We start from the raw sequence: 15080 nt of genomic DNA, 5'->3' as shown, positions 1-15080 counted from the left end.
ATTCATGAAAGGGAGCGTCGACGGAGGAGTATACTACAGAATTCATGAAAGGGAGTGACTTAGTTTTGGAAAAATCTGTTTTTACGGAGTACGTACCCACTAGGGTTTATAGGGCTCATCTAAAAAACATTGTTTTTCCATTTGATAAGTCTCAATTCTACTATACTAGTAGTAGTACCATTGCATATTGGATTTCGAGGTGCGTTAGATCACCCGATGCAAGTAGTGTCAAGAGGAAACTAATCAATGCATGTACAAGTTCATGGAAATTTAGTGGTCATTCATGCATTTGTTCTAATTAATGCCTCGTTAAACATAACTTCTTGAGAAAAACGAGTGTACTAATTACTTGTGCAAAATACGAAATTAATTCGACCACTCACCGTCTACCTTGGTTGGAGAGATTTTGAAATTGAGCCATAAACTGGAAAGGAGGGAGTAGTAACTTTTGTCTCGATTACTATTTGTGGCCTTGTATAGATGCAAAATGTATTTTTTTTATAGTGGCCTTGTATAAGTAAATGGAGGGAGTACTAACCAAAGTACGTAGTAGGGACGAGGAGTAAACGGAGGGAGTAGTAAAATTTTCTCCTCGTGCTGCGAGCCACCGCACGCGTGGGCGAGGGAGCGGGCGTAAGGCGTACTAGTAAGCAAGCTTCACCTCATCCTGCGAGCCACCGCGCCCGTGGGCGGGGGAGACGGCGTACTAAGCAAGCTTCTCCTCGTTCTGCGAGTTGACGGGACACATCAAAAGTACTCCAGTGTATAGAGCCTTGCCTCTAAGGTAGGCCCCACATGGTTTGCCTCTTTTTTTAATTTAACATAACGCGTCAAGTCGCAATTTGTTTGTTCACCCGTGGTAGACGATCCTCCCTCCACCAAGTGGACAACCAGTACACATGCCAAATTACCAAGTGGGCTGCCTTTTTCGTACAGAAATGAGCTCCACCATGTACCCGCGCGGGTGTGGTTGGGAAAGAGACGGGAGTACGTGCGCCGTGCGTGCACCTCTTCTCTTCGTGCATGTCCCCCACCTACGTGGGTGTGTGTGAGAGAGATACAAACCTAGACATAATGTGCCGTCCATCCACATGCCTCCGCCTAGTCCGAGCACCAGTCACCACCACGCCCCACTCCTCCTCACCTTATCTCTCATCTTTCTCCCTCCATTTTTATATACAAGGTGCCACTATCAAAATTACAATTTGCAGATATACAAGGCCACTAACACTAATTGATGCAATATTAATGGTGTTTGCCTCGTGGTACTAGCAAAGGAGGACATTAATTATCCCTTGCATGCATGCGGGAGTTTGTAAAAAAATGCATCTTGATGTTCCGTGCAATGCACGAGCATCTTGCTAGTCCATGAAAACAACACATGGAAAAATTCCATGGCTTGGGGCGGCAACTGGCTCCGTCGGGCGAGGGGAGGGAGGTGGATCAGCGAGTTGCATAGCTCGTATCCGGCGGGCTACCCAGCCGGCTTGGATGCAAAATAACTACTCTTCGTAAGCCATTGTAAGAGTGGACAAAATGGTGGAGGAGATAGGGGAGCGGCCCGGTCATGAACGGATGTGTGTCCAGAGTGGGTTTCTCGGCTTCCACACGGGCGGGTTTCATGGAGGCGTTTGAATGCGGCACGGAGGCGTGTTCAGCCGGGCGTGCCGCGAGTGGCGCCCTCGACTCTGACCTAAGACACCACGCCGTTCTTCCACTGACATGTGGGCTCTTTTGGTGCATGGCATGCATGTCAGTGACCCAACGCAGGCAGCGCACAGCGGAGGAACCTTTGGTGGGCCAGGGCGGTCAGAAGCGGGCATTTCATAAACCGATGATTGTTCATTGAGTGTGACGTCATCTTTTTCATGTAGATAAGCCTACTATGTTGATAGCCCATTCGATACGTTGTGATTCATAAAGACCGCTGCAAACATCAATGTTCTTCTTATCACAGATAAGATTGATTAATACCCGTAACAATCCATGTCCTTAACAAAGGGTGCATGCACGTATAGGTTGAACATGTGTCTTGCATCGTGTGCTGTGTGCATGCAGGCGTGCAAGTGTTGCATGCGTGCAAGGGTACGTTTCAGTATTGCATGCATGGGTGCGTACGTGCATGTGTTCGTGAGTGCATGTGTACGTGTCAGTGTTGCACGCCAGCATGCGTGCGTGTGTACGTGTCAGTGTTGCACGCCTACATGCGTGTGTGTCTTGCATGCGTGTCTTGCGTGCGTGCATGTGTACGTGCGGGGTGAGGCTACACGTCAGTCGACTGACTTTTTCATCTCTGGTCATTAGATTTTCCAGCCATTGGATACGAAATCAAGGTCCTCCAGTTTATCATCAAACTCCACCACCCCTGAGCCGCCAGCCACCACCGGCCGAACCGCCAGCCCCCGCCACCCGCGGCCGGCCCACCCTCCCCGAAACCACTCATTTATTACCATTTTGTCCTTCATATACGCGCTGACGGGTGGGCCCTATGGTAATGTGCGCTGCTGAATGTGGACCGTTTGACTGGTCAATTGATCGTGTTATCAACAAATTATGGAGTTGTATGGTGAGCCAGTGATCGTATGATCACCCTAAAATGTACTCCTATTTTATTAACATAGTACAGACTCAAACTACCATTTCTTTCTTTCATATATGGGCTGACAGGTGGGCCCCATGATTACGCGCCCCGATGGTGCAACACTAGTTGCGCCGCGTGGAACGTTTGACTGGTCAATTGATTGTGTCATCAACAAAATACGGAGTTGTACGGGTGAGCCAGTGACCGTATAATCATGATATGTATTTGTTTAACACGGTACAGACGCAAGGGCTCATATATACGTGCAAGCACTCACCGCTATAAGCGCACACACGCGAACCTTACCCCTATGAGCACCTTCAAGAGAGTGGGCCAGCATATATGATCTTGAGATTTTACGAAGTCACCATAAGTGCCTCGTAGTCGAGTGGAACGTCTCCTCCCACTGAACGTACGTCGCCGGAAAATACTGAAATTAACACAAGATAAATGCGAGCACCGGGACTTTAACCTTGGTGGGCTCGAGAAACCACTGTCCTCTAACCATCCAACCACATGTTGGTTAGCACGACAAAAATGTATGTGGTGACCGTGATGAGCTTATTCTGAAGTCCAGTGACCATACCATGCTTTCGCTTCAAATACAATGACCGTAAGTGTCGTCAACAAAATACGGAGCACGCATCAAATGCAAAGTCTGTCAGTGTCATCAACAAAATATGGAGACGTAGGGTGAGCTAGATACCGTTGTACTATTGTATATGCTTATTTTCTTAGTGGCCGATTGCGTGTGTGGTGTGGTGGGCACATCATTTCTAGTTGTGGTGGGTCAACATGAAGACTCATGGGTCGGTTCCATCCTGTGCCACATATAGGTTGGACCGAGACGTGTTATACGAAGACCCATGTGGAGGACTCGGCGTACAACACGAAGCTACCAGAGTCGCGGAGGACTCTATCCCCACTCGTGATAAGCCGACTATATATGATTTGTAACCCTAGGCCCTTAGTATGTTATACAAGCTTGGGGGCTAGTTTGTCGATAGTATACACACACGCACATTGTCTGGTATTCACGTGTACTTTGTACACACCCCTATCACTAATATACAGTACCAGGAGTAGGCTCTTTCTTCAACTGCAATTGAATTCTAGCATGTGCATGTGTTTATTTCATATTATCGATCCATAGAGTGAGAGCGGTTTGAAATACAGGCAATGGATGCTTTTGCAATTCATATATAAACATTAATTAGTGCACTCCATGTTGTTAGTGTGAAGCACTTTATACATTTGTCACTTGCATGGATACATTCCAAATTGCTAGCTACAAAATAGAATGCATGTCCGAATTCAACATAAAGGGGGTTTCGAAGATTCGAATTCATAGGAAGTGCATTCATCTATTTGAACCCGAGATAATGGCATTTGTAAATCAGATGTAAAAGGGGGCATCAATCTTTGTTGTGAGTTTGAACATGCTATATATATTCATACGCATATCTAACTTTTTTTTGCAACCAAGGAGATTATATCTGGAACCATGCATGAACTGAGGTAAGTTGCATATTTTTTAATATATACTCGTGTACAATGTATATTCAAATGTACCCCCTCCATTCCAAAATAATCGTAGCTTTAGGATTTTCAAGAGTAAAGATTTGTGAAGTTTGACAAATCCTGAAAGTTCAATTCAAGAGAACCGAAAACGTTAATGCTTCTGCTCCCAAATATTGAATCCATTCCAAAATAATCGTAGCTTTAGGATTTTCAAGAGTAAAGATTTGTGAAGTTTGACAAATCCTGAAAGTTTAATTCAAGAGAACCGAAAATGTTAATGCTTCTACTCCCAAATATTGAACGAAGCGCCAAATAGGCCTCTGGTCACCCGAAACCGCGCGAGACTAATGTTTGGTGGTAGGAAATTACTGTCCTAAGTCTGGCCCGTGTAGCCTATCGGCCCGTTATCCAAAGGTCTAAACCGGGGTAGGTTTGTAACTTCACCATGACGCCAGTCTCAACCGCTCCGAGAAGCATTCATACGCCGTAGGCGCCTAAACACCCATGCGCTGGGCCGAAATCTACCCCGCCCACATTTGGGACACCTGAGATTACTGTCCTACCCCCAGCCCGCAATATGTCCGAAATTTTAGATGGGGGCAAAGTTTGTAACTTTCCCCAAATTTCAAACAAGTGCGTCCCAAACCGAAACATTGTTCCCCCTTAGTTCCCCGCCTCCCTCTGTTTCCCCATTCATACTCCGTGGGCACCAAAACGGCCTCTCCACCAGCCGCGAAACCCTAGCCTCCTCTGTCCTCCACCCCATAGCGCCCAATCCACCGCCGCCCTCCTCCATCACGCCGAAGCCGGTACCCCGACGTCGTCGTCCAACGCAACCGCAACCGCAAAGCCCTCATGGACTTAGCAGCTGAAGCCGAGGTAGAGCTGCCCCCACGACGCCGACGCCGATGTGCGCCGTACCAGAACCACTCCGACCACGCCGTCCTGCGCCTCATTGCTACCGCTCCACTGTCGCAACCGTCCACCGCACCGGAGCTGTTCCCGCTACGCCGTCGTTCGCCGCCTCGGATCTGGTTCCCCGCCGCCGACAGACGGCCACCGCTCCACACTCAACAACTTGGCCATGGGTTCATCCAAGACTCCACCGTCCTCCACAACTTCTCGTTTCCAGCGAATAACAAGAAGATCGTTGGAAAAACAGAAGGAGGACACATCACCGCCAGCAGAAAGAGGTACTCCTCTTCCCTTATTCGTGCAAACCTTACGTCTCTGCTCACACCGTATTCATCCCACGAAAGAAACTAGTTGAGCGCTTCTTACTGCATCTTCTTCGTGATACTAAATGCACAAGGTTTCCTCCCTTTACTATTTCACCTTTGCTAGAGGTCAGTAGCCCACCTGGATTTCAATTCAGGGTCAGTCGAACCGCAATTAAAAGAAGAGCACCCGCTTAGGCGCGCGGAGCACCTAGTCCGCCTGTTCGTTGGGGATGCGGCGCATCGGTGTCTATCATAGGGGTGTGGGGCGCAGGAGCTGTTGGCGCCTGATCTGGAGGTCGGCGAGGCTTGAATGGATGGCCGGGGGCGGTGCCAAGCACGGCGATGTGGTGAGGTCGAGGGGAGGGCGCAGGCAGGGGACTGGGCCGGTGGTCGCTGGCGTTTCGAGGAAGATCGTCAACACTGACTGGCTGGAGGTAGATGAAAGTGATCTGCTCGTTCTTTGTACATCGGACGATGAAAAAAATGGACTGACCTATTTGTTTTCAGTCGACTGCTATTTTCATAGAATCCTGTAGTAATTTAGTGTGCCATGCATGTTGTAGAGCTATCATATGTCTCCCATCATTTATTTCTCACCGACCTGCTATCTGCTACCTTTACGCTGCACTATTTGTGCACACACTTCAACCATACTCACACTATTGTTTTTTTATGCATGGGTATTTCAGACTCTGACACAGTGTTGATGAATGCAGAAAAGAAAAGACAGAAGTCGCTCCAGTGTAATTCAAAGATAAGCACTAAGCGTTTCAGCGCTCTAAAGGGTGCAGTGTCAGCAGTTGGAGACAGCAAACGTAGCTCTGCAGTTGATGATCTCAATTGCCACACACAACCATCCCAGGTGCTTACTTTAACTGCGCGCTGTCAAATGTGGTTGCATGTTGCATATGGTGTCTAGCTTGTATTGCTTCCAATTTGGTTAAATTGCATCTGCTTACTTTACACATTACTAGCACACATGCCCGTGCGTTGCTACGGGTTGAACTTTGTTATTTGACTCTACTGCTGCCTGTATCTCCCAGGACGGCTAGTGCCTTCACGGTCACACCCGATGCCCTTAACTCCCGTGGCAACTACCGACCGGCACCTCCGACATGGCTACAATCGGTGTGGGTAGCCAATGTGGCTACTATTGACCGGCGGTGACCCCTTCCTTCACGTCTATAGTTGCCTAGTTGGCTCGGGTTGCAGCGTACCAGACGTCTGCAGTCGTCATCCTAAAAAGTGACACAAACCTATCGAGCTTCAACTTTTTGTTTAATCTAGCACAAGAATTGAAAAGTGACCAATTAAATTATATGTTTATTTATACTAAATCAGAATCACTAATTAATAGTCTAATACACACAAGGGGAACCATTCTTAGCGATTTGCAATCCAGGCCCGCTTTTGTATTAGAGCCAACAACAAAACTTTACATTACAAATGGTAGATATCACCAGCCACAGTTCCAACTTGGAGTTCAACTCGGTGACTGATGTGATACTTCCCATGCTAAATACAGTCACCAGCTTTGTCAGAATTGTTGCAAGCTCTCCAGGAAGAATTTTTGGACACCCCTCGAAAGCCATAGAAAGTCATCAGATTAATGTGTAACTGCACACATCAATGGAACTGACCTCATGCCAAACTTGTCGAGATTTCCAGTGTGCTCATAAGTCCCATTTGACAATAGATTGGTTAAATCAGTAAGAACTTCAGGTCACCTCAAAGAAAAAGTACACAGTTTGGCTCAAGATGGAAGCATTAGCACTATGTATCGATGCCCAACTTAGGTGATTGTGGTGTCACCAGAACATGTAATGTCTCGATCGATGTTGGAAAAACATATAGAACACACCGACTGAACAGTAGGCTGCCGAATTCTGGAGCCACAAGGACGGGGACAGAGAACCCCGACTCAGAAGTGATGGATCCATGTAGGCGCAGTGATTTTGCATCTCAGCTTTGCCTAAACAGAACAATTTTGCAGCTCTGAACATCAGGTGGAAGTGGCAACAACTCGACAGGAAAATCGCAGACAATCAGCATGCATTCGCGGCCGGGCGATGCGTTCGTGAGAGAGTAAGCAACCTACCCAGGCTGATGACCAGTAGCCGTAGATCCATTGTAGATAGAATTGGTGGTGCAGGAGCACATGTTGGGGCAGTGGCGGAGCACCCGGGTTGCAAAGAGGAGTTGGGTTAGCGACCGGAGAAGCTCAGCTTCTGCACGGAGGAGCAGCCTTGCCGTCAGGTGGCAAGGAATCGAGGTAGGCATGAGCCCCCTCCTGCACCGAGATTGAGATCCCAAGCACGCCGCAACCAGATCGAGGCACGCCGTCCCGACCCCCGGCCGCCCCCGCCTGCACTGAGATCGAGGTCCCCAGCACGCCCTGGCCAGATTGAGGGAATTTATATGTGGGAATGGTGTGGATTCAACTTGATAATCAACGAGCAAGGGTGGGGCATAGAGCACGGCGGCCTGGCCAGAGCCTCCGCGTCCGTGTCGCCGTTACACTGGCTGGATCCGATGGCCGCTGATTCTGACGCTGCCCCACCTCCCGCGTGTCCTCCTCCTCCTCCCGGGCGTTGCCCGTGGCAGCGAGGAGCCTGTTGAGCAGCCCTTCGTGGTCGGCGGCGCACGCTCGAGCCGGCCGGTGCGGGCATGGAGCGCGACGGCCTAGGCCTCGCCGTCGGCAAACCACGCGCGGAGGACTCGGTCGGCGCATGAAGGTGGGCACGAAGGAGGGGAGGCAGGCCAGGGTGCGGGGAAGATAGTGCAGCGGAGGATCCGGGCCGATGGTGCGGAGGCGGCGGATCCAGGTCAGGGTGTGAGGCACGGGCGCTCGACTCGGGGTGTTTTTTTTTCAAATGTGTCCACGGGTGGAGCAGAATTACGAAGCGTTTTTTCCACTTTTTTACTAGACTGTAGGTTAATTACTTAAAACCATAGGGGGCTTTCTGCAAAAAGAACGCGATGGTGAACCCGACAGACTCACCCCGTGCTTTATTATTATAGCACAGATGCCCGTGCGTTGCAACGGGTACATAAGAAAAATGCTTAGAAACCTGAAAAACAATTCACCACTTAAACAACTTTGCAAGTAGCAAAAAAAATATTTAACATAATCAAAAGTACCAAGGACCATATTCTTGAAACAAAGAGATAAAATCTGGTGATGCTTAAAGAAAGAAAGAAACTTCCTTAATTGCGTGAGGTTAGAAGCAAAATGATGTGCCTTGTGTTCTTGTTTCAGCTGACATCAGAACAGGAAGCAAAAACAATAGAAATAAAAAAACTTAGTAATCAAAAGAGATGTAAAGTGTCCAGCAAAAATATCAAATAGTGAGACCAAGAGTAATTGGGTACCAGTCACACCTTAAGCTAAATGTTTGCTAATCTGAATATTTCTATCTCTACACAACAATGATATAAACTGATAAAAAAAACTATCTTCTAGCTCCATCTCAGTGATATGCAAAGATACACGTGATAGACTATTTCTAGGGGCTTGATGCTAGTGTAAAGATTGGCGTTTTTGTTTGACGTGCTTCCTGGTCAAGGTCGGACTGGGAGAAGGTCGGGCACACACACTTTCTTGTTTTTGCTGAGAATGTACATGCGCTTTTATATGACAATAAGTTCAATGAACATCTATTAGAAAACGTTTGGAAATGGATTACATCACACGCTAGAGGTAAAGACTGACACAGAACAACACATATCAACAGCACCGACATGAAAGTAGGTCTAGGCATGTGCGCAAAGCTGCTCAAGCTGCTCCTCGAATGCAAATCCACTCTCTAGTGAAGTCATAGATGTTTCTACATAAGCCTTTACTGAATTGATGAAGCCTGTCCGAAATTCCTCTGCACATACTACGGCTCCAATGTTTTAGTATCGAGTTAAGTAGTTAACAGTATAGCAGTGATAAATCATAAAATTCACAGCAAGCTGAACATAAGTCGCTTCTAAAACCACATACCAAGAAGGATATCTGGTCCCTTCTGGCAATTTCATAGGTTGTTTAATTTGTGAGCGCTCTGCAAAAAATAGAAACGGGAATTTCAGTCAAAGATGCATTATAGACAAAATGCAGTTGCTCCTTTTGGGCAGGAGCTGCATGAAGATGATGCTTAATGGCCTAAAATTGCTCAAATCACAGCCATGCGCCGGATGCCCAGACATGTGTAGGGCTTTGCTTTGGATTTTGCCCTCTGGTCCTCTAAGTATAAATAAACAAGGTAGTACCGAGACTGAGAGTTATAGAAGAATTTACTTCAAAAAGATTTATATGTTCAACCATTGGCCCTGTTGCTATGAATTTTCTAGACAGTAATAATGTTCCGCCAAAGCTCAAATCCATCACTTTCTCCTCTCTTTTTCCCACATGGAAATGCAAGCATCAGTTCTCAACTTAACAATTCAAGAAAATTAAAATAAAAAATGGTACGCACCATTTGACATCACCTCTGAATAATTATAAGACCTTGTCAAAGGACCAGAAAACTTACATGTGAAGCATCATCAACAAGGCGACGCTGGTTCATGAAGACTAATTCTGGTGTTCTTCAGCATATACTTATCTGAATTCAAACTTTATGGCGTCATAATACTCTTTGCTTTTTTCCTTACAGTGACAAGGGTTAGATCTCTTAAGAGGGTGAGGTCCATCAGTAAACAGAGGGAATGACACTTCCCCAGCATACAAATACTATTGCATCCTTTAGCAATCAGTATACACAGGAAGCCCAATATTACTTTTGCATCCTTCCAGAAAACTAAATACAATACTATTCTCAGGCTGCTTGTTAGTTCTCATACTTACATGCATATATAAATTGATAGAATTAGTGTTTTTTAACTTCATAGAATTATGTGTAAGAAGCAAGGTGGGACTATTTAATCTGTTAACAAACTTGTTTTATAAGCATGAGTAGATTCTGCGCAACTTTGCCCAAAAGTATCAGCGTCGCAGCAAGGCCCAATAACAGCACGAATCAAACTTGATTGTTCTTTGGTTGGGTTCCAAATCTGGGTAGCTTATGTGTAATGGTATGATTGCAAGGACATAGTAATTGTAATGGATTGTGAAATGAAAAATGGGCAGAACAATCTGATTATTTATCAACCATGTTCCTACTTTCTTTATAGCAGCAAGAGGTACTGCTGAAGATAAAGAAAAAAAATGCCTTCATCATAGATAGATACATCTCAGTTTTGATGTAAATAATTTACTTGCTAGTCTGCTAGTGTATATATATATATATATCTACATGAGGGAGATGGCACAAAAGTACAACTGCAGAAATTCTAGAAATAGCTAGCTAGGCAAAAACTTGATAAACTATTGCTGCCAAATTAATTCCAACGAATACCTTTCATCACTTTTCTACACCATACTATAGGTCACATCCATGTGATACAGAAAGGCTTATCTAAATTGACAAAGAGGTCGCACTCACACCAATTTGAACAAAAATAAATAGTGCAAAAGAACACCAAATGAGTAATTCTGTTAGAGGAAGCACAGGTGGTCCTCTTAGTTCAGATGAAACTAAATTTAGGTTAATAGCAGTTAGGTAGTTTGTCGAACCCAAGAAGCTCAGTGACCTTTGTGAAAATTCACGGCTTCATCATGTCCATCTGCATCTTTGACATGTTCATCTAAACACAATAAAAGAAGCAAAATAGAGTTTACCTTGGACCTGCATCAGATACCCGCTCGACACTCTTCACCTCCCATTGAACATGAACCAAAAAAACCTGGTGGTCAAGCTTGGGGGTAAACTTCCATATCTAGAGCATCTCAGCATGCTTGTTTGAGTATTGGGTATCCTGATCAGCCAACATCCCCTGCAAAAACCATGACAAATCAAACTACCTCTCAAAGATCTGAAGAACAAGAAAAATTAATAGATACTCTGAAATCAAATGGCACATTTGGTTAGCGATCTAGAAATCAAAGATCAAATTATATATAGAGCCTTTAGCCAAACATTAGATGATACTTTGAATATGAGCATAGAATATGGCAATCCAACCTGAGAGGGTTGTGGTGTTCATATCCGTTCGCTCTCACTTGAGCTGTTCATGATTTGTCCTTCCTCATCTCAGTTGCACTCCAATCCAAATCTGCAAGCATACAAATCCATGGCAGAGAAGGGGATGGAGGTGTCGGGGAGCCAGTACTTGAGATCCAAATCGGAGACGTCTGCCTCGAGGCGGAGGAGGCTGGGGGTGAGGAGTTGGGGCGGGTGAGGAGGGGAAGAACAGGGCAACGACGGCGCCGCTGGAAGGTAGCTGGAGAGGAAGACCGGTCGCGCGTGGTGGCATGAACACGCCATCGAATCCTATCCAAATCGGAGACGTCCGCCTTGAGGAAAAGGAGGCTAGGGGTGAGGAGTTGGGCGGGTGAGGAAGGGAAGAACAGGGCAACAGCGGCGCTGCTGGAGGGTAGCTGGAGAGGTAGACGAGCCACGCGTGGAGGCGGGATTCATGGCGGCGGTGCTGTGCCGTGCCGTCCCCAGGAAGAAGACCCCGTGATGTTGTGCGTACGCAGAGGAGAGGACAGGCCGCCGTGCTATTTTCTCGCTTGAAGGCCAAGCCGAGTCCTAAGCCCAATACACGAAACGTTTTTCTTCTGTTTACCACTTAAAACTGTAGCGCGGGTTAATTAACAAAAACCACAGGGACTTTTTTATAAAAATGATGCGACGGTGAACCCGGAGACTGAATCCGTGCTTTATTATTATAGGGAGAGATACCTTTGATAATGACATGCCTTCTTGTTTTTGATACATACTACATACGTCTAATAACCATGTTCATACATCAAACTAATGCTCTTTTGTATCCCTTGTCAATCACTTATGATGAGACAGTCACCCCAGTGGGTTACTATGAGACGCCATACTCGTTTAAAGAGTGCATTGTCATCCTCCCCACATGATTCTCAAGAAACAGCAAGGCTAAATGAAGATAGCCAACGTAGCTCTCTAGTTGATGACCGCAATTCCCCCACACCACCATCACAGGTGCTTGCTCTAACTTTGCAGTGTGATATGTGGTTGCATGTTGCATACAGTGTCTAGCTTGTAATGCTTCTAATTAGGGTAAATTGCATCTGCTTAGTTTACACATTATACCTGTGAAATATGACATGCCTTCCTATTTTTGGTACACACTACATCTATGTGTTAACCTTGTTATTACATGAAACTACCTCTCTTCTGTATCCTGTATCAATCACTTACAATGAGTCACCTTTATTCGTTGCATATTGCATATTATTTCTAGCCTATTGCCATACATTGCTTCTAATTTGGTCAAATACATTTGTTAGGGCACCCTTTTAATTTGGCAGAGTGATATTGGTTTCATCTTTTATATGGTTTCTAGCTTGCATTGATTCTAACAAGTTCAAGCACCTTGTGCTTAGTTTACACTTTATACATCATACATGTCAATATGTCATGCCGTCCTGTTTTTCATACATATTCTGTCCTCCTATCATGCGGCTGCCTTACATGAAAGTAGTGTTCGTCAGTATCATGCATCAATGAGTTCTGAAGAGCAAATTTTATTCCTTTTTCTTGTGAGTTTGACTTGACAAGGCAAAATCAAGAAAGAGGAAGGAAAAGAGTAAGGAAGGCGATGATGGTGGTCCTCTGCAGCAATGTAAACGGAGCATCTGTACCGATTCTCCTTGTACTGATAGTGCATTACAAGGTCCAAGTCTCCGCTCCCCTACTCCACCATCCAAGGTGCTTGCTCTAACTTGGCAGTGTGATATCTGGTTACATGTTTCATATGATGTCTAGCTTGTATTGCTCCTAATTAGTGTAAACTGCATCTGCTTAGCTTACACATGATACATGTGAATATGACACGCTTTCCTGTTTTTGGTACATACTATATCTGTCTACCACACCATGTTCTTACATGAAACTACTCTTTTTGTGTATCCTGCATCAATCACTTATGATGGGACACCTTTAAGTTGGCAGTGTGATATTGGTTTGCGTCTTGAATATGATTTCTAGCATGTATTGCTTCTAGTTTGATGAACGCCACCTATGACGAGACAGTTTTAACTTGGCAGAGTGATATTGATTGCACCTTTCATATGGTGTCTAGTTTGCAGTGCTTCTAATTTGTTGAAGTGCCTTCTGCTTAGTTACCACATCATATGTGTGAACATGTCAAGCCGTCCATTTTTTCATACATATTCCATCCTCGTATCATGACTTTGCCTTTCATCAGAGTAGTGTTCATCAGTATCATGCATGAATGAGTTCTGAAGAGCGAATTATATTCCTTTTTCTTGTTAGTTTGACCTCATAATGCAAAGTCAATAAAGCTGAAGGAAATTGGCAAGGCATTGGATGATGGTGGTCCTTCCGAGCAACTGAAATGGAGGTTCTATACAGATTCTACTCCGCCATCCTCCCAACAAGATTCGCAAGACGACGCAAGTCTAGATAGTCAACGTAGCTGTGTAGATGATGAGCACATCTCCCCTACTCCACCATCACAGGTGCTTGCTCTAACTTGGCACTATTATATGTGGTTGCATGTTGCGTATGATGTCTAGCTTGTACTATTGCTTCTAACTTTGTTGAATTGCATCTGCTTACTTTACACATAATGCCTATGAATATGACATATGTTCCTGTTTCTAGAACATACTATATCTGATCACACGATGTTCTTACATCAGACTACTATTCTTGCATATCCCACATCAGTCACTGATGATAAGGCACCTTTAAGTCGCCACTGTGATATTGGTTGTGTCTTGCATATGATTTCTAGCATGTACTGCTTCTAATTTGTTGAAATGCCATATAGTTTGAACTTGGCAGAGTGATATTGGTTGCATATTTCATATGGTGTCTAGCTTGTAGTGCTTCTAATTTGTTGAAATGCCTTCTACTTAGTTACCACATCATAGGTGTGAATATGTCATGCCATCCTATTTTTCATACATATTCCATCCTCGCATCATGTGTTTGCCTTTCATCCGAGTAGTGTTCGTCAGTATCATGCATGAATGAGTTCTGAAGAGCGAATTTTTATTCCTTTTTCTTATCGGTTTGACTTCACAATGCAAAATCATTACAGCTGAAGGAAATTAGTCCGTCAGTGGATGATGGTGGTCCTTCGGAGCAACTCAAATAGGGGGTCTCTACAGATTCTACTCCACCATCCTCCCATCAAGATTCGCAAGACAACACAAGGCTAGACAGTCAACGTAGCTGTGTAGATGATGAGCGCATCTCCCCTACTCCACCATCACAGGTACTTGCTCTAACTTGGCACTATTATATGTGGTTGCATGTTGCGTATGATGTCTAGCTTGAATTGCTTCTAACTTTCTTGAATTGCATCTGCTTACTTTACACATAATGCCTGTGAATATGACATGTGTTCCTGTTTCTAGAACATACGTGTACATGATGAGCACATCTCCCCTACTCCACCATCACAAGTGCTTGCTCTAACATGGAACTGTTATATGTGGTTGCATTTTTCGTATGATGTCTAGTTTGTATTGCTTATGATTATGTTGAATGGCATCTACGTAGCTTACAACTTATACCTACAATGATCACTTACCCATAAGACACATTTAACTTGGGACTGTGATGTAGGTTGCATCTTGCATTGTCTTCTAGCTTGTACTGTTTCTAATTTCTTGAAATGGCACTTACGACGAGACACTTTTTACCTGATAGAGTGATATTGGTTGC

The 15080-nt window shown here is 45.0% G+C and overlaps 1 long non-coding RNA gene across 2 annotated transcripts; it reads right to left on the bottom strand.

The window, feature by feature from the left end:
• Positions 1-8957: 8957 nt before the first annotated feature.
• LOC125521858 lies at positions 8958-11931 on the bottom strand. Of its 2 annotated transcripts, XR_007289468.1 has the most exons (3): positions 11370-11931; positions 9311-11181; positions 8958-9203 (listed from the first exon to the last, which is right to left on the bottom strand). It is a non-coding gene; the product is annotated as an uncharacterized LOC125521858 (long non-coding RNA). The 2 variants fall into 2 exon arrangements; XR_007289467.1 differs by having other exon boundaries at positions 8958-11181.
• Between the last annotated feature and the right edge of the window lie 3149 nt (positions 11932-15080).

Source organism: Triticum urartu, chromosome 7, assembly GCF_003073215.2.
Source record: "Triticum urartu cultivar G1812 chromosome 7, Tu2.1, whole genome shotgun sequence".
Classification (NCBI taxonomy): Eukaryota; Viridiplantae; Streptophyta; class Magnoliopsida; order Poales; family Poaceae; genus Triticum; species Triticum urartu.
Note: the sequence above shows the minus strand (reverse complement) of the source record. Positions and strands in the feature narration are given on the sequence as shown.